Source organism: Rhinopithecus roxellana, chromosome 9, assembly GCF_007565055.1.
Source record: "Rhinopithecus roxellana isolate Shanxi Qingling chromosome 9, ASM756505v1, whole genome shotgun sequence".
In the NCBI taxonomy this organism is placed as follows: domain Eukaryota; kingdom Metazoa; phylum Chordata; class Mammalia; order Primates; family Cercopithecidae; genus Rhinopithecus; species Rhinopithecus roxellana.
The window spans coordinates 81,274,542-81,295,834 of NC_044557.1; the positions used below are offsets into that span (position 1 = coordinate 81,274,542).

Below are 21,293 nucleotides of genomic sequence, written 5' to 3' on the forward strand. Positions count from 1 at the left end.
CACTCTTTCAACATCACTGAACTGTTATCCTCAGTTCTTCACAATGACCCAAGAGAAAATTTACCAGTAACAGTACCCAACTAAGAAATGAGAAAAGCACAAAAAACAATCAGTATAAGTAAGAATCCACAGAAAAGGGTAATTACAACAGAGAAAGCTTAAAATCCTATTATGAGAACCAGTAAAATTAATGCAAACCTCTCTCTAGGCAAGGGACACTCAAAAAAAGCACTTTCCAAACACTGAAGAGCTCTTTGGTTGCTTGAGGATTGGTCTTACTTTGAAGGTAAAACCTAAGGACCACAGGTGATAGTTTCTGGAAAGAAGATTTCAACTCTAAGGCTGTCCAAAAAAAGAAAGCATTCAGGAAAGACTCGATCACTAAAATAATTTCCAACTTTAATATTTATGATCTTGTCATTTTAATATAATCTGATAAAGTACTCAGGGAAAAAAACCATTATCAAAACTAAGCTAGTTCATTCTTCATTGTGACATTTTATGATCGTCCTACTTCCTACATACACACTAAAACCTCAATTCTTTAGTTCAAGAAGTAATGTCGTGGAGATGCCTTAGAGTAGGATTCATTTGGAGCAGGGGTTCCCAACCCCCAGGCCACAGACGGGTACTGCTCGGGTACTGCTCCGTGTCCTGATAGCAACCTGGCTGCACAGCGGGAGGTAAACTGCCTAAGCTCGTCTCCTGTCAGGTGACCAGTGGCACTGATTCTCACAGAAGCACAAACCTTTATTGTGAACTGCACATGCAAGGGATCTAGGTTGCATGCTCCTTTGGAGAATCTAATGACTGACGATCTGAGGTGGAACAGTGTCATCCAGAAACCATCCTCTCATCTCCCCACAACTATCCCTGCATGGAAAAATCGTCTTTCACGCAACTAGTCCCTGGTGCCAGAAAGGTTGTGGACATTGATTTAGATGTTAAAAGGAAAGGAAATTCCTGATTCAATAGAACTAAATGACATACATACTTCTGCTACTCTACGTAGATAACCAAGAATTTCCCATGTACATGTATTTCAAAATTTCACAGATTTGAAGTATCTTTAATAAGAGACAGAATCAATGTGCTCATTGTTTCCCCTTGTAAAGGTTCCCATAAAAATGAAAGGATGATTTACTCACCACATCTTCAACACCTAACACAGATACGGGCAGATAAAAGATATGCAAAACATATTTTGCTGAAGGAATGAATGGCAAACACTTATCAATCACTTATGATATGTCAAGCTAAGACCACTAAGTGTCTTACATGCAATGACTCACTGAATCCTTACAACCACCCTATGAAGTCAGTTATATTATTTTCCCATTTTACATAAGGAAACAGAGATAAGCTGACAGGGAATCCAGCCAGGGAAGTGAGATCTGACTTCTGAGTCCAAAGCACTTCTAATTACTTCACAATAAATGAGTGACACCAAGCTGAGCGCACCAAACATGGTGATAACAGCAAAGGCTGAAAAAGACACATGGAAAGCTTAACCATTCTTCAAAACAAAAACACTCTCCTGTTATATTTGGTTTATATGTATCACAAATGACCCCGCATTTGTGATACATATACACTCAGGAGCCCTATTTACTCATTCTCAGCTAAGAAAAATCACCTAAAGAGCTTTTTTTAGATAAATGAAGAGGGGTCCTCATTCTGGATACACATTAGAGCCATCTGGGGAGCTTTAAAGTATACTAATGACTGAGCACACTCCTGAAATTCAGCTAACTGATATGGGTTGGGTTCCTATACCGGGTTTGGTGGGCGGTGTCTGTTTTTAGATTCTCCAACTTACTCTAACATCCTATTTAATTCTAACTTTTAATGAAGTTGTACAGCCTAGCTTTCCTTTGTTTTTGTTTTGTTTTGTTGTAACTCCTCAGGTGACTACAATACACTGCTGGTCAAATCCCAATTTCCTTTCCTCTGTTTTAAGACTTCGTGGGGTGCTGAAAAGTGAAGACACTGAGAAATACAGACCCAAAAGTGAACATGTTGTTTATAAATAAGCATAAATATCACCCTAATAAGAGGAATTCAAGCCCTACTTGGAAGAATCTCTACAACATATAAACAAGAGGGAAGGTAATACCAGCAACCCATCTTGAAATATTCATGTTTTCTGCAGCACAGTAAGACACCTTAGGATCTGACCCCGTATCTAAGACTGTTATGAACCGTTGCTGACTAGAGTTGTTTATCCTATAAATTAATGGGTAAATGAGGATTCTACTATGAATTACGCCTCAAGGGACAGAAGCAAACTTGACAGCAGAAACCTAACTCATCAAATTCTTCTACACCTTCTGAAACTTTGTCACGTTCTGGGTCTAAATGCTTAACTTACTCTATGTGCCCTAAACAGTAAGTATTGTTCTCTGATTAGGTCAGTTGCCTCTCAAACCGTTTCCCAGATTTCTGAAGTTTACACAGTCTTAAGTTGGGCAGATCTTCAAGGAATCCCAACCTGCAAGAGAGTAAAGAGATGTCCTGTCTGCTGAAATTACCCTGAAGGGAACAGTTTTCTACTATTGTTCATTATTCAGTGAAACTATTTGAAAAAGCAAAGCAGACTATTACGCAATCTCTAATGAACACAAAGTTATTTTTTAAAGTGTCTGGTTTTAAAAAAAAAAGAAATGAAAACCTATTAGATTTTAGATTTTTAAATCTAAAAATCTAAATCTAAAAAACCTATTAGATTAGATTTTTAGATTTTTGCCCGAAAATCTAAAAGTAAGAAAGGATTTAACTTCTCTGACAAGTATTCTGTGTATTATAGGATAAAATATAAATACCAATCTAAAATAGCCAAATAAATAACACTATTAATTCAATAAATCTAAAATTTAGAAGAATTAAGAATGGCAGGTAAAATCTTCCATCCTTCCTAAAGCGAAAGATTTAACAGAATCTCTAAGACCTCCCTATCAAAATCATATCAAAGACTCAGTTCCATGGCAGGGAACAGTTCAAATTTGACCAAAATAAATATTACAGTTTTTTGATGAACTAGAATAATCTCCCATCAAACATAATGTCTGCATAGACCAGTAACTACAGAAAGATTTGAAATCTTTCTGCACAGAATCACTAGGCTTCTGTTATTTTGACTTCTTTCATTCCTTCATCCATTTACTCATTCATTCATTCACTTAGATATTTACTGAGTGACTTTTCAGATCAGTCACCTCTGCCAGGCCCTGGAAATATGAAACTAAATCAAACACATAGGTTTTACTTTCATGAGGCTCATATTTTTAGAACAGCAAGTCTCAAACACACAGTTTCTCTTTACTCTCACACAACTGCTGACACCAGATGTGTGGGTTCTTTCCATACCATGTAATTCTTCAATTCGCCAAACACTAGCTGGGTATCTTACAATTTAATTCAATTTTTGACACTATCTTCCTGAAGTTAGTGTCAGATTCCAAAAGTTAAGGGCATAGTCCTACAAGACTGCCCTCACTTCAGAAGCCAATTCCAAATCCAGGCCTCCAGTACGTCTCACCAATCAGCAATAAATCGGGAGTTCCCACAAAGCCTTCCTCAGATTCAATAATTTACTAGAATGGCTCACAGAATTCAGAGAAACACTTTACTTGCATTTATCAGTTTATTATAAAGGACATGACAAAGGATACAAATGAAAAGCCAGATGAAGAGATGCACAGAACAAAATATTGGAGGTTGGGGGCAGAGCTTCTCTGGGCCTCCATCCTCCCAGCTCCTCCAAGTGTTTGGAAACCCAAAAGCTCATCAAATCTTGTACAAGAGTTTTTACAGAGCTTAATGGATGGCGCTTAATCTCCAGCCCAGCTACCCTCCTTCCCACAGGTCAGTGGGGCTGAAGGTTCCAACCCTCTAATCACTTGCTCTTTTGGGTAACTAGCTCCATCCTGAGGGGCCTAACCCAAATCACCTCATTAGCATTAACTCAGATGTGATCAAAGGGGAAGCATTATGAATAAAAGACAGTCCTATCACTCAGGAAATCCTAAAGGTTTGGGGAACAGAGTGACAGGAACAAGAACAAAGACTAAAGACATTTCATGTTATTTCAAGGCCCTTTAAAATTAAAAAAAAAAAAAAAAACTCTTAAAAGATTTTTAAAATCCCTAAAATTTTCATGGACCCCCCCCCCCAAAAATCTTATACATTGATATCTGCATATCAGAAATTCAGACCAAGAAATGTCTGAAATATTTATTTCTCTTAAAAATAACTTATATTGGAAGTTTTGAAAAAAAATAAAAATAAATGCATTACATGTTAATATAAACTACGTTTTAATAAAAAACATTTTATAAAACAAGGTAATTTTCTCAGGATATAAGAACGACAACGTTTCACATTTTTGTAAAAAATTTACATTTTCAAAAACAAATTTAATCCAGGAGAGGAGACGTAGTTTTACATTTTTGTAAATCTTTTTAATATCTGGTTTAATAGAAAACAGATGGATAATGATATCTGTTCTTGCAGTCAATCCTTTATGATATCACACACATCATGTAGCATCTGGAAACCTCCATCAAACAGTCGTGAAAGAATGAGAGTAAAAATGACAAATTATGTGTTATTATGAAAATAAGTTTTGACCTTGGAGACTCTCTAAAAGGGTGTCCAAGATCCTCACACTTTAGGAACCACTATTCTAGAATGACAACTAGGAAAATTAATGTGATTACAGATTGTGGAAATTGCTAAGAAGAAAAGGGGAAATGTAACGAGGAGGGGCAGGGAGGCAGCCTTAACTGAGGGGGATCCAGGAAGGGCTTCTGAGAGGATACCTGACCAGAGAACTGAAGAACAAGCCATCAGCCCTAGGAAAACTTGGGAGAAGAGAATACTTAATGACTGTGGATTTTTAATCTTTTAAATAAAAATGCTAATATTTACATTTCATAAAGCACACAAGTTGTATTTTAGGGGAAGAAAAAGGTCTCTAGATGGATAAGCACTAGGGTGGAGTGATACACATTCACATTTTTACTAAAAGAACTGTTAAATAATAGCCCCACTTACTGGCATAAAGTTGTTTGTTTTCGAGACAGGATGTCGCTCAGTCACCCAGGCTGGAGGGCAGTGGCACAATCCCGACTCACTGCAACTTCTGCCTCCCAGGTTCAAGCGATTCTCCTGCCTCAGCCTCCCTAGTAGCTGGAATTACAGATGCCCGCCACCACACCCAGCTAAGTTTGTTTTGTATTTTTAGGGGAGATGGGGTTTCACCATATTGGCCAGGCTGGTCTCATACTCCTGGCTTCAAGTGATCTACCTGCCCGGGGCCTCCAAAAATGCTGGGATTACAGGCGTGAGCCACCATGCCAAGCAGGAATAGTTATATCTTAAAATAACATTAAGTAATTCAAAACTACCAATTTCATTTATTTTTTGTTCATGAATTATAAAATACAATATACTAGTAAAATCCTTTCAGGAAAAGTTACCATAGCTTTTAATTGGCAATATGCGTATTCCTGATGCCAGGGTCAGGGTCAATCTTTACCTAGTAGGCATGTCTATAAAGCTAACACCAGAATTCCTCTAATAAAGGCTGCAACTCCAATAAAGTTCACAGGTAAAAAGAAAACTATTTAAGAAACATATTGGACTTTCAGGACCTGCAAGTTGATGCTGTCACATCCCAAAATACATCAGACTAGATATAATCAGCAAAATCCAGGAGCTGAGTAATAATCCAATCTCTGTTTTTGGGCCAGGATATGGAGTTTTGAACTTGTCTGAGCCACGAAAGTAGAAACTGAGACCTTTCTAAAAAGCTTCAACTCTATGAAAATTGCTAGTGCAAAAGCAGAAAACAGTAACTACAATATCTTACTTAGCTAAACATAAACGCACCAAATGACTATACCTAGTCCCAGGAATCTACCCAAGAGAAATAAAAACATCCACACAAAGACATGTCTACAAATGTTCATGGTAGCATTATTCGTAAGAGCTAAAAACTGGAAGCAACCCAAACCACCAAATGCAGATGAATAAATAAACCGCAGCACAGGTTGAGTATCCGTCACCCAAATGCTTGGGACCACATGTGTTCCAGATTTTGGAATATTTGCATTTTCAACCCTATCTTTACACCACAGGGCAGAGAATAAGCAAAAACACCACCACCACCACTACTACACAGTGAGTAATGCAGATAGGTCGTCTTGGCCCCATGTGGATCATCATGGGGAATCTGCTGTTGATGTATCAAGCCCCCACTTTATCACGCTCTGCAGGTATGCTTGCAGGGGGCAATTTGGGCATGCAGGAAAAAAAAAAAAAAAAACACTTCGTAACATAGCTGAAGGAGACTGGGAGGGTCTCTTTCCCCTTGGAGACCCCGAATAAACTGTGTGGTGTGCACCTGTGTTTTGACAATGATCCATCACATGAAGTGAGGTATAGAATTTTCCAATGTGGCATCATGTCAGCGCTGAAAAAGCTTCACATTTTGGAACTTTTCAAATTCTGGATTTTCCAATTAGGGATGTTCAACCTGTATATCTATCCTATGGAATTATACTCAACAATAAAAAGGAATAAAATATCAATAGACAAAACAGGGAGGAATCTCAAAAACATACCAAGTGAAAGAAGTTAAACAAAATGTTATGTACTATGCATAAAATTTCATTTATATGAAATTCTAGAGAAGGGAAAGCAATAGTAACAGGAAGCTGATAGAAAGTGGTTGCCTAGGGCCAAGGTGAGAAGGCAAATACCGACTGCAGAAGGATACCAGGAAACTCTCCAAGTGGGAAACTATTCTATTAATACATCTTGATTGTGGTAGCAGTTAAGCAATTGTTTACAATTACTAAAGTTCATCCAACTGTGCATTTAAAATGAGTGGAATTGCCAGGCGCAGGGGCTCATGCCTGTAATCCCAGCACTTCGGGAGGCTGAGGCCAGAGGATCACGGGGACAGGAGATTGAGACCATCCTGACTAACACAGTGAAACCCCATCTCTACTAAAAATACAAAAAATCATCTGTGCATGGTGGCACGTGCCTATAGTTCCAGCTACTTGGGAGGATGAGGCTGAGGCAGACGAATCGCTTGAACTGGGGAGGTGGAGGTTGCACCTTTGCACTCCAGCCTGGGCGACAGAGTGAGACTCCGTCTCACACACACACACACAAAAATAGTGGAATTTATTGTGTATAAATAATACCGTAACTGAACAAAACCATACACACTTTAAAAGTCTGATGAAGAAACAATTCATACGTGCACTGACTCCTAATTTTACTCTCAATTTCAGAATTCAAAGATCCCCTGAGATGCTATAATACCCAAAGAGCTAAGCTAAAAACCACAACTATAACCCCATCTATTATGTATAATATAAAATAAACATCTATTGACTCATGTTTTTAATAAACCTGGTCACCAAAAATAAATTGTATTATTGTAGAAGACAAAGTATACTATTTAGAATTGTCCTGTTTACAGTATTTTGGAATTTAATGAGATTATTTAGACAATAGATAATTTGTTCCTAGAAAAGCCTGCTTATGTAAAACAAATACAAAGAAATTGGAAAATGTTAAAATATTTACCATCTCCCTGCCCAAAAAGACATGATTTTTTTTTTAATTCACACTACCCAATATTCTATATCAAAAAGCATACTTCTCAAAGTATGCAAGCCCTAAAAGCAAACATTCAAACCTGAAGGACAGATATGCACTTGAAAAGATCTATGAACCTCTTAAAATCATCAGCAATATTTCCTGTGTACTTGAAGGCATTTCCCTGGGGTAAAAAAAAAGACTTTGTCATTCTTCAAATTCCCAAAAAAGCCCATAACCCAAAAGGAAAGTTTTAAAAATTAATAGGGCCAAGTGCAGTGGCTGGTGCCTGTAATCCCAGCACTCTGGGAGGCTGACACGGGCCGATTACCTGAGGTCAGGAGTTCCAGACTAGTCTGACCAACATGGTGAAACCTATCTCTACTAAAAATACAAAATATTGGCCGGGCATGGTGGCTGGCACCTGTAACCCCAGCTACGCAGGAGGCTGAATGCAGGAGAATCACTTGAACCTGGCAGGCGGAGGCTGCACAGAGCCGAGATCCCGCCACTGCACTCCAGCGTGGGCAACAGATCAAGACTCTGTCTCAACCAAAAAAAAAAATTAACGGTAATAAAAACTTATTACCTACATGTAGTTACGTGTTTGAATGAAGAAGAATGACGCCGGATGTGGGTGGCTCATGCCTGTAATCCTAGCACTTTGGAAGGTCCAATTGGGTAGACTGCCTGAGCTGAGAAATTTAAGACCAGCCTGGGCAACATGGTAAAACCCCATCTCTACTAACACACAAAAAATTAGCCAGGCCTGGTGGTGTGCACTGGTAGTCCCAGTTACTCTGGAAGCTGAGACAGGAGAATCATTTGAACCCAGGAAGTGGAGGTTGCAGTGAGCCAAGATCATGCCATTACACTCCAGCCTGGGCGACTCCAGAGTGAAGCTCCATCTCAAAAAAAAAAAAAAAGAAGAATGGGTATGGACAGACAAACTTCTTCCTTTATACATCTGTATTTTAATTATAATAGAATTGAGCATGTGTTTGTTTTTAATTCAAAAAGCATCAAATAAAAAAACTAAGGAAAAAGATTTTTAAAATACAGCAATAACTGTGATTTGCTATGTGGAGTTTCACAAAATAGAACAAATGTTTCACTTTTTTCTGACAGTGCTACTGAGTTGACAATGATGGAGACATAACATATCTTGATTTTAGCAGGTCCCTTTACATTTGTAAAATATGAGCTGAATGAAGCAGTTAAGACTTGAAAGGATGAGAAAAAGAAGCCCACACACTACAAGCCAAAGCACCTGCTGATTTTAAATTCTCATCTCTTGTTAACCTGACTCCTCTTCAACTCTATGAATATCACTGCACACACATATACAAATTGCCAGAAAATATGCACACATACACACACCATCAACTTAAAGAGGTAACTAACATCTGGCCTGGTTTTCAACAAACAGAGAGGCCTGTTTAAGAGAAGCCTAACCTATGCTTCAACAACTGAACAATTTGTCCAAATTTATTACAATAAACCTTCACCAGGAAAAGTAGGCTTCCCATCATCTTTGTAATAGACACGATAAGGATCTGCTAAAAAGCCCTACTAAAATAATTAGAGACAGAAGTGACTTTAAACTGTTACAACCATACCACCTATCATATTGAATCCTGCTTTATAAAGCTGAGCTAAGGAATGCTGAGGTTACAACCTGTTCATCTTTTTAAACAGTTCACAGTATTCAAAAACACTGAATTATTAAAATGTTTTACCACTAAAACTAATTTAAAAAATAAGTAAATCTAATGGTATTCAGTGGTCACAATACTATTTTAAATACAGTTCAATTAAATTCTTAAATTATTACTCTTGTTGGGAACAGGCCCCAAAATCTGGCCATATACTGGCCCCAAAACTGGCCATAAACAAAACTTCTGCAGCACTGTGACATGCTTCTGACGGCCTTGAGGCCACACTAGAAGGTAGTCAGTTTACTGGAATGACTGCAAAGAATACCTGGACCACCCAGGGCGGAAAACCGCTTAAGGCGTTCTTAGACCACAAACAATAGCATGAGCGAACTCTGCCTTAAGGATATGCTCCTGCTGCAGATAACTAGCCAGACCCATCCCTTTATTTCCACCCATCCCTTTATTTCCCTTAAGGAATACTTTTAGTTAATCTATAATCTATAGAAACAATGCTTTTCACTGGCTTGCTGTCAATAAAAATGTGGGTAAATCTCTGTTCTAGGTTCTCAGCTCTGAAGGCTGTGAGACCCCTGATTTCCCACTCCACACTCCATGTTTCTGCATGTGTGTCTAATTCCTCTAGCACCACTGGGTTAGGGTCTCCCGACCCAGCTGGTCTCAGCAACTCTGGTTACAGAAAGATGCTATTAGCCAAAACAGACATGAAAATAGTTTACAACAATGCTTCTCAAGTTATCAGTGGTGAAGAACCCATTTTCCCCAATCTATCACAGACCAATACTTTAGTAAAATACAATAAACCTTACTTACTAAAAAGATGAAAATTTAAACACACACACACACACACACACACACACAAGCCCAGGGGTATCACTTGGATATCACAGCAGTGTCAAACTACTATAATAAAAGTTTCCAAACACTCTATCTTAATCCTGTGTTTATACTGTGCAGGCCAGTGTTCCCAAACCATTCCTCGTACTTTGAATAGCACTGGTTTACAGAATCCGTAACATTAAGCAGGTAAACAGTTCTTTCCCAACTCCCAAAATTGAGCATTTAGACTACAGAATCAAACACATTTATGTCACGAAGTCTCTCAAAATACATAAACACAATAGACGTGAGCTCCAAATTGTGTAGTATTAAGCACTTATGTAACTGTAAGCCCAGTGGCATAAGACTGTGGCAATAGTTGAGAAGAGAGTAAGAAATGAATAGTTTTCTCTGCCACTCCTTGCTGCTTCTACAGGAGATGACAGGCATACTCCTCCACTGAGGTCAAATCACAACTCCCTTAGCTCCAATTCTATTCTGAACACTGTATTTTTAAGAATGGTAAAACACACACACACACACACACACACAACTTATTTCAGCAGCAGGGCCCACTTTGAATCACAACTTCTGTAAGACAGTGATTTCTTTATTCAGTGAGTAAGCCCAGCTGAAACGCCAACATTCAAACCTCTCACTGCTGTCTTCCATTTGTTGTCTAGTACACAGTAATTCTAGAAATCTTTATTTCTTTGTAAAAATGTAATGTTTGAGTAAAAGAAAAAAGCTTTAGTAAAAGCTTAAACATGAATTCTTACAAATGTATACACCAGTGTGACTGACTCCCCAACCCTGCAGTCTACACAAACAGAAAAATCCTATAGCATAGTGGTTGAGGGGCTGGGAACCAGAATCCAAAATACAGTTTGAGTGCCAGCTCTGCGGCCTTAGGTAAGTTACCTTATCTACCCTAGCCATACCTTCCTCCTATAGAGATAAAGACAGTACCAATCTCAAGCACTGTTGCAAAGATTAAAAAATAATACACTCAAACTACCCAGCACACAATTACTAGTAAGTCCTCAGTAAATGTTAGCTACTATTATAACAACTATTAAAACAAACATTTCACCTCTTCTCTTTTTTCTCCCTTTTTATTTTTTAGAAGTCTGAGTTCTTTAATTTTTTTCCATCTTTTTTTTAGAATTGTCATATTTCACCTATTCTCATTCAGTCATCTATCCATCTGTCCATCCAAGGGATATTTAGTGACTAAAATATGCCTAGGTACCCTTATGGTACAGACACTTGTCTTCCCAGAATGTTTACAGTTCATTCCTCAGAGAGTTTTTTTTCAGCCTAACAAGAGGTGAATTATAACTTATTAACCCAACTGATGCCAAACTTCCATTTTCTTTAAGACGCATCAATCACCTGGACATACTATCCTTATAACAACCCATACCATAAAGTTTTACAACAAGATATTTTAAATCTGCATTAAAAAGTCAAGAGTTCAATTAAATTTACTCAAAATATTCTGTATACATGTGTGTTTATCTGTATGTAATTTTCCCTTAAAACATCATTAAAGACAAAGTACAGTCCATAAGTTTCTTAAAATTCTGAAATAAAAAAGACAAAGCTCAAACTATACCAGTCACTGCCTAGTTGAAGAAGAGGTCAGGCAGGATGCACAATTCCTACTTGGCTTTACTACAGTTTTGTAGCTTCTGGGAGGTAAGTCCCACAGCCTGAATTTCTCACATCAATCACTGTCAAAGAACAGCTATTGCTGTAGAAGATTTTTATTCTCAAAGAAACTGTAATGCTGTAAAACCTCCCTTTAGCATATTCTGCAAAGTCAGTATCTAGACTTTCATTTAATTCTGGCTTCTTTCACTGACTGATCGTGAACTTGGCAGTTTTCTTATTTGGTTAAGCCTAGATCATTTTTTCTAACACTGAACAAAGATGGTAGCTATTGCCAAAATGTAAATTCAAAAAGCAGAAAGCTGCATTAGTCTTAAATTTAACACATTTTAAGGCTCAAGTGGGATAGGGTTCCATTTCATAACTGGCTGAGTCAAATAATAAATGGGATTTAAATCACTGCTGTTAAGTTTTGATGTGAAAGAAATTTAAGTTACTTCAACAGGGGAAAAAAAAGATTGTTTGTTTCTGACACATATGGGATTAGTTACAATGCTCCAATACACTTAATCAATATCAACCTCTATAATATTTCAGTCTGAAAGGGCATATTTCATTATTATTCTCTTGGATCTAATGCTCACTGACGGTCCACATTTTTAAAGTTAAATAAACTAATAATTGTTGGGAAAAAGAGAAGATAGAGAATTTAGCCTCAAGAAATTCAAAAGAATGGTAATAATCTTATAAAAATTAGTCACATATAAGTATAATGATGCAATCAAATGTACAAATATATAATCATAATTAAGAATTAACTGATAAGATGTTTAATGTGTACGTTTCTGCTTTACCAATTCAATATATATAACCAACCTGCAAATTTTCCCACATGTACCTGGTTGGTAATTTTTCTAAAATAAAATGAGTGATTAAAAAGCTTAGCTGAAACAAAATTCATTTCCTTTCTCATAAAACAAAAAAACTGTTCAGAATTGTTATGAACTATCTACCTTCTAACACATTCTAAGTTTATTACATTCAAGTTTATTACATTCAGGAGCACTGGCCACTGCTTAAATAGAAGGCAGGACTTTAGGTGATTTGGGGGCACTCTCATTATAATTTGTTCCTGCCTCCTGATGCAGAAGGAAACACATGAAAAGCAACTATGATTGCCTCTGGGAAGAGGGTGGTTGGAAGACAGGGATGACAGTGAGAGTTTCTTTTCACTGTATACTTTTACTTTGTCTTTCATTTGTGTGCCATAGGCATGTATTACCAACGTAATGGTTGTGTTTAAACAGGCTTAATAAATTAAAAGGGTTTCCATTTTCCTGTATAAAAAGCGTACCACAGTAAAAGTCCACAAGGTGGTTTTTCATCTTCTTTCTGGTCAAGAGGGCCTTTAGAATGAAACCAAAGCTGATGTATTTCTGTGTAAAATGTAAAATGGGAGTTTTCTTCTCTCCAAAAGGAAAATACTTCTATTTTGTTTTAAAGGCTACCAGTAAACCACACTTGAAAACACCATCTACAAGCCCTCGTTTGGAGGATGAAAACAAAAGGTCGCAGGCAAGGCCAGGTGGTGGTGGTTCACACCTGTAATACTAGCTCTTTGGGAGGCCAAGGCAAGAGGATTACCTTAAGGCCAGGAGTTCAAAACCAGCCTAACCAATATAGAGATGCCCCATCTCTACAAAAGAATAATAAAAAAATTAGCCAGGCACGTTGCCCACACCTGTAGTCCCAGCTACTAGAAGGTTGAGGAGGAGGATCACTCAAGCCCAGGAGTGTAAAGCTGCTGTGAGCCATGACCGCACCACTACACTCCAGTCTGGGCAACACAGCGAGATCCTGCCTCAAAAAACAATAATAGGCCAGGCACAGTGGCTCATGCCTATAAATCTCAGCACTTTGGGAGGCTGAGGCAGGAGAAACATTTGAGGCCAGGAGTTCAAGACTAGCCTGGCCAACATGGCGAAATCCTATCTCTACTAAAAATAGAAAACAAAAACAAAAATTAGCTAGGTGTGGTAACATGCACCTATGGTCCCAGCTACTAGGGAGGCTGAGGTGGGTGGATTGCTTGAGTCCAGGAGGTGGAGACTACAGTGAGCCAAGATCATACCACTGCACCCCAGCCTGGGCGACAGAGCAATACCATCTCAAAAATACATACATACATATGTACACACACACACACACACACATGTGCGCGCACACACACACATATATAAATAAGTTGGGAATTAAAGTTTGATTTTGTGTATAATAGTGATTTTCCAAAGGGTTGAGTTTTAAGACTACAGCTGTCCATTGAGAAGATAACTTAGCAGCACTGTACAAGTACAAAATAAAGGCTGTTAAGACCAGTTATACAGGCTTTGGTGATAGTTGAGAAAGGCAAAAAAAAAAAAAAAAAAAAAAAAAGAGAAAGGCAGCAAGAACTGAACAGTACAGACAATGTAGTTATAAACTCAAAGAACTAAGTAAGTGATCTTAGGAAAACCTCAAGAAACAGTCAAAGACGATACCAGAAGCCTGCATGACTTGGGTAGACAGTGGTATCACTAATGGACAGGAAATAAAATTATATGGTGATGGGAAGAGGTGGAAATATAGAAAGTATTTTTTAAAAAATTCATAGTAAGCCCCAAGATACAACAAACATCTGTGGCACTTAAGTACTAGTTTAGGTACTATTAAGAAAATCTTAAAATTTTATGCCAAAATGCAGCTGATGTTTAAAGGGTCAAAGACTCAAAGGATTAAAAATACATATTTTTTTACTAATACTGAGTTATCACTATTTTTCCCGAATCCATTTTTTTTTCTTCTATGCCTTAGCATGGTACCAACATTATCAAGAATATGGCATACTAGCAGCATATTTAAGTATCCACTTCAGCCCTTTCAGTTTTGATGAAACAAGTAGTTTGTCATCAAAGAGCCAAGTAAATTACACTACACTTTGCTATTAAACCTAATCTTTACTGGATATAACCATTTTAAAGAATGATCTACCTACCAGTAGTAGTTTACAAAAAAGGAAGCTATATTCTCTTTAAGATATTATCTAAAACCTTGCCAAATAAAATAACATCCAAGTACCATAAATTAAATATTTTATCAAAAAAATTACAAACTAATTTTGAAAAGAAAGCAAATGCAACCAAGTTTTCTGTAAGTGCACAAATTAGGAGCTTTTATCTAAGAAATGACCTATGGTAGACTTGAAGCAAAAATAAGAACATCTAAACACAAAAATAAGAACTTGCAAAGATTCTTTTCAAAGCTTCATGTTTTGTAGAGGCTTTTTTCTCCAAGGTGTGGGCTAGGATTGAGCTGCAAGTCCAGAGCATTGCTGCCAAGACTTAAAATACCTGGAGTTGCTCAGCCAAACCAATTAAGTCTGAGATATTGAACAAAAGATCCGAATTTATCATATACAGAAACCAGGTGAAGCAAAAAGTGACCAGAAGGCAAAAGATAAAAAATGCTTATTGTACACCCACACCTTTTAATGTTAAATAGATATTTGAGGTGTTAACGACATAAATCCAGGCCAGATTTGCTGTAACAACTAAAGTTAAAATTTTTTAATCATATTCCATTTACTTGGGAAACAACCCAGCTTGGAATTCAACAGTAACTATTACCAACTATTAAAATAAATATCTACTACTGAAAATCATATCAACAATGTAAGAATTACCCATTCAGGTTCTGTTTATTACAGTAGGAAGGTCATTCACTATCTTCATATCAAACATATCTAGGTTTCATGTCAAACCTAGAGATAACTGATTTATCTCCCCCAAGAGAAGTACTGTGTATGCTGCCTTAAATTATACCCAAGAAGACAGCTACAAGAAACAAATGACAGATTGTCATCACTAGCATGTATGTCACAAACAAAGTAAGCACTGTCAAAAAGCAAACGGCAATGAATTTCAAGAAGGTGTCTGACCCTAAGGGAAAGGACCAATGGCCCAGGATGTTTGCAGGTTTATCCAAATCTTGGGAGGAACATAAAAAATGGAGAAGTCTGGCCCAGTGTGGTGGCTCATCGCTATAATCTCAGTATTTTGGGAGGCCGCGGTGGGTGGATCGCTTGAGGCCAGAAGTTCTAGACCAATATGGCCAACATGGCAATACCCCAACTCTACTAAAAACACAAAAATTAGCTGGGTGTGGTGGCACGCAGCTACTTGGGAGGCTGAAGCATGAGAACTGCTTGAACCTGGAAGGTGGAAATCGCAGTGAGCCAAGATCGGGCCACTGCACTCCAGCCCAGTCAACAGAGCGAGACTCTGTCTCAAAGGGAAAAAAAAGGAAAAGTCAGATGGACTAAGAATTACCACCTACCTAATGTAGGTAAATTACCTTACTTAGGAACACCTACCAGTACTCTTCCCAATGCTCCTTAATATACTGATTTTCTTTACTATTGATCCCCAGTATCTTAATATGTCAACTCAGCAGTTTAAGGCTGCATTTTTCCAAACTTGAGAATATTTACTAAATTGACTTTTTTTTTTTTTTTTTTTGAGACGGAGTCTCGCTCTGTGGCCCAGGCTGGAGTGCAGTGGCCGGATCTCAGCTCACTGCAAGCTCCGCCTCCCGGGTTTTATGCCATTCTCCTGCCTCAGCCTCTGGAGTAGCTGGGACTACAGGCGCCCGCCACGTCGCCCGGCTAGTTTTCTCTATTTTTTAGTAGAGAAGAGGTTTCACCGTGTTAGCCAGGATGGTCTCGATCTCCTGACCTCACGATCCGCCCACCTCAGCCTCCCAAAGTGCTGGGATTACAGGCTTGAGCCACCGCGCCCGGCTAAATTGACTTCTTAAAGCTACAAATCTGCTACAATATGACTGACTATTAAACATAAAGATTCTAATATCTGTTTTCTCATGCATTTTAAAGTTAGAAGTCTGTAACACACCTGAGTTTTGAAAAATGTATTTCCCAACACTCAAACAAGAAGCACTAGATTAACTATTCTCTACACACCTTAACTTCTATCTCCTCCATCTGAATATTAATGAAATCACATAAACTATTTGTACCCACGTCTCCTCATTGATAAAATAGGGATGTATCAATGAGCTGTTGTATTGCATCAATGCCCTAATAAACACACAATACTTAAAACAGTACCTGTCACACAACACATAACAACTACTGGGATCTTAAAGTGTATGAAGCTGCTATAAAATGTAAAAGAAAATGAGTTAAGGATGGCTGATGTGATCTGAATTCAAGCTCTAGGATATATTCACTCTATGTCTTTGAAAAGCCATTCAGCTTCCTGGAGTGTGAGAATCACTTGTATAATCCAGATAATACTAGTTGCCCAGTTCCTGGAGCTACCAAGATATAATAATGTATGCTAAATGATTTTTCTATTATAAAAAGTCACTATTTGTAAGCAATAACATCTTACTTGCTAAGCAAAAAATATAACTAAGCAATCAAAATGTCAGACTGCATAATGAATTTAATCCTCACTCACAAACACTCAGGTTAGAGATAATCCTGCATAACTGGTTTTTCACTCACAGCAAATAAAAACCTGAAAAGCAAGGGGATAAGAAACAGATAAATTTAACAACCAAAAAAGGCACCAAGTAGAAATATAAACTACTCAAAGCACCTAAAATTCAACAACAGGGGACATTTATTATAGATGTAACAGACTACCTAAAGGGATTTCTTGACAGATCTACTGTCTCGTCTGGTTCAATAACATGTTCTTTTTTTTTTTTTTTTTTTTTTTTTTTGAGACAGTGTCCATCTGTCGTCCAGGCCGGAGTGCAGTGGTGTGATCTCGGCTCACTGCAAACTCTGCCTCCCGGGTTCAAGGAATTCTCCTACCTCAGCCTCCCGAGAAGCTGGGATTACAGGCATCCGCCATCAAGCCCGGCTAATTTCTTTTGTATTTTCAGTAGAGACAGGGTTTCACCATGTTGGCCAGGTTGGTCTCAAACATCTGATCTCAGGTGATCTGCCCACCTCAGCCTCCCAAAGTGCTAGGATTACAGGCGGGAGCCCTGCCCAATAACATGTTCTTAACGATAATACTATGCAATCAAAATATGGTTAGGTTGTGTTCAATATTCTCTGACTAAAGCAGGAGAAAATTATGTATTACAATTCAGAAAGACATATAATTAAAATAGCTACAATATGTAAGTTTTAGTGCTTGAAAGGATTTCAAATTATCTGACTGAAAAAATTGTCTCACATGTGAAACAACTTACGTATGTACCACTCAAGTCAGAAAACTCAAAGAAGAGGCCAAGGGTCATATAATTGTTTTGCTGTCAAAACATTAAAAGGCCAAATTATATTCTACTTCAGAACAGGATCTCAGACAAAAGCTTCCATTTCAACGGAATTTAACAAGCTGTTGTCTAGTCTCTTTAACTTCTTAAGAGTATCACAAAAAATCTACAGTGACACATGTAATGCCACGCTTGGCATTACAAATCCAAATTACTGGATTCAGGTCACAAAGCACTCCCACCAGCCCCTGCGGTGGCTCACAACTGTAATCCCAACGTTTTGGGAGGCCAAGGTAGGCGGGTCACCTGAGGCCAGGAGTTCGAGACCAGCCTGACCAACATGGCGAAACCCCGTCTCTACTACAAATACAAAAAATTAGCCAGGCGTGGTGCCGCACACCTGTAATCCCAACTATTTGGGAGGCTAAGGCACGAAAATCGCTTAAACCTGGGAGGCGGAGGTTGCAGTCCCCAAGATTGCACCATTGCACTCCAGCCTGGGCAACAAGAGCAAAACTCTGTCTCAAAAAAAAAAAAAAAAAAAAAAAAACCACAGTACTTCCACCAAAATTTTTCCATTAGATTTGAATAACCATCAGGTAGGTAAGGTAGCAATAACATTTATCCCCAAAGTTGTTGTGAGGATCACAACATCTAAAATTTAACATAAAATTTAACCAAACAACACAAAGTTTAACCAAACATCCCTGTACAGGGTTTTATAATAGGTGCTCAATTAACATTAGTGAGTTTTCAAACAGATAAGAAATCGACAAAAAGATGGAGACATACGAACAAGCCCATAAAGCTAACTAGTTTATCCCCAACTGTGTGCTCTTTTCTCACCAATACTCTATTAATTTCTACAAAGCATTTACTAATCCAGTTTCTTAATGACTGATTTTCAAGAAAATTTCCACGCAACAGCAGTATATTCATTCATTCACAACATCTGAGTGCCTTCTATACACAACATACTATTCTAGATACTTGGAAATACTGCAGTGAACAAATCTGACGTGGGTACCACTCTCAGGAAGCTGATATTCTAGTGTGAAGAAATAAGCAACAAGTAAAAAGAGTTTTAGACAGAAACAAGGACCAAACTGGATACCACAATTTGCAGATGCTCAAGTCCTTTATATAAAATGGTGTAGTATTAGTAATTGCATGTAACCTAGGCATATCTTTCTATATCTCATCCCTAGACTGCATATAACATTTAATACAATGTAAATGTTATGTAAATAATTATACTGTATTGGTTATTTGTATTTTTAATTGTTTTTTTCCTAGTATTTTCGATTCATGGTTGGTTGAATCCATGGATGTGAGATTGCTGGATTCAGAACCCACAGATATGGAGAGTTAACTGTATATGTAACTCATACTTTTCCATTTATTAATAACATACTCTACCTTACTTAGAAAACCAGGGGAATAAGGCATCTAATAAGATAACTTACATAAAGTGGAAAACAAAATTTAAAAGGTAAGAAATTTCAATAGCAATGGGTTTCAAGCACTGACTTGTGGAGGAGACAAATGTTTTACACTTTAACCTTCAAAAGGGTTATTATCTCAATGAGAAGGGGAAAATATATTAACAGTAAATCACTAACAGTATGGATCACATACCAAGGTGAATGATACAAGCTGTCATTAAAAAGTTCAGAGAAAGGAAGACAGCCATGTTTCTTCTCAAACATTAATATGCTATAAATCACCTGACTGGTCAGGAGAGGGGCCTGAGACTCTGAGAAATGTATGTCTGCATTTCTAACAAACTCAAGTGTAGCCAGCATTGCTCATCTTACTGATCATGGATCATACTTTGAATAGCAAGAGTCTAATGAACATAAGAAAGGTAAAATTCAAATGTTCTAGGGAACAAAGTGGGTTCAACATGAAAAGTTTAACGGGAAGAATTAGCTTGATCTTGTCTAGGAACAATGAGACCACCTGACAGAATGAAGACCCATTCTTTCATTTCTTTATCTTTGGTTTTTTTTGTTTTTTTCTTTTAACTCATCTGTATTTGCTACAACTTTAAGCAGAATGTGACTCAGGCACTACATTTCCATCCACAAGACTAGCTCTGAGTTACTTTTGAACTGCTTTATGATATGCTTACATAGGCTTATAACTTTGCTCCTCGAAATGATACTTTTATTTGGAAAACAAGCCCTCTGGAGAGTTCCTTCCATCAAGTTCCTTCAGTTTAACCATTCTCCCAATTCACAAGGAAGTACCAAGCACTGACACTTGCAAGGTACACAGTAAGAGACACACTGACAAGTCTATTGGAATGGACAATTAAAAGATTACTGAGAGAGAACATTTCAATTTAATGGACTGACAAAAATGGGTATCTAGCCACACTAAAGATAAAAGAGATGTGAAGCAATGGGATTCCTCATAAAGTGCTAGGACAAATGTGAAATGGTACGAATACTTAGGAAAATAATTTGACATTATAGTACTTAGTATAACTGTCGAGGAGCATCCCTAAGTCCTACCAATCATGTTGTGAGACAGACATATCAAGACTCAAAACACAGGAGAATATAAACTATGATTTAACTTATATTTATTCATATAGACAGGTGAAAACAATCAAACTGTTTAATACTCCATGTGGTAAAGCTACAAAAGAATCATTAAAACAAAGCTCAATAGTGATTCATACAGGGGGAGAAGGGATTGGAGGAAAGGATGAAAAAGAGGAAGGGGTTTCAAAGATACTTGTTATGTTCTATTTCTCAAGTTGAACAGCAGGTGTCTAAACAGGCTGTTTAGACACTATCTTCCATGTATGACATTTTGATGTACTTTACAGTTCTTTGCTGATGTTATCAATAATCTTTAAAAAGTAATAATAATTTGGGGAGTCTGTGGTGGCAGATTCTAACAGCAATAGAGCTTTAGAAAGTATGAAAGACTACAAATATAAAATAGTCCTTTAACCATTAACTTAAAGAGGAAAAAAAGTCAGGGCAAAAAAAAAAGGAACACAGGGAGCTAAAAGAGACAATGCTGAAAATTTTAATATGGGAAAGTCCTGATGATGTTTATGTACTAAGGGAACATACAGTTGACCTTAAACAATATGGACTTGAACTGCACAGGTCCAGGGAGTGAACCTTGCATATAGGAAAGGCCAACTTTTCCTATATGTGAGTTCCACAGGGATCCACAGGGCCAACTATAGGACTTCAGTATGTCCAGATTTTGTATACACAGGGGTCCTGCTTTCCCTGTGGATACTGAGAGACTGCT

General features: G+C 37.6%; 1 protein-coding gene across 1 annotated transcript in view; it reads right to left on the reverse strand.

Moving 5' to 3' along the window:
• Positions 1-21,293, reverse strand: part of EIF3H (eukaryotic translation initiation factor 3 subunit H) — a 124,055-nt gene that overhangs the window by 81,714 nt on the left and 21,048 nt on the right. The gene's annotated exons all lie outside the window — the stretch shown is intronic.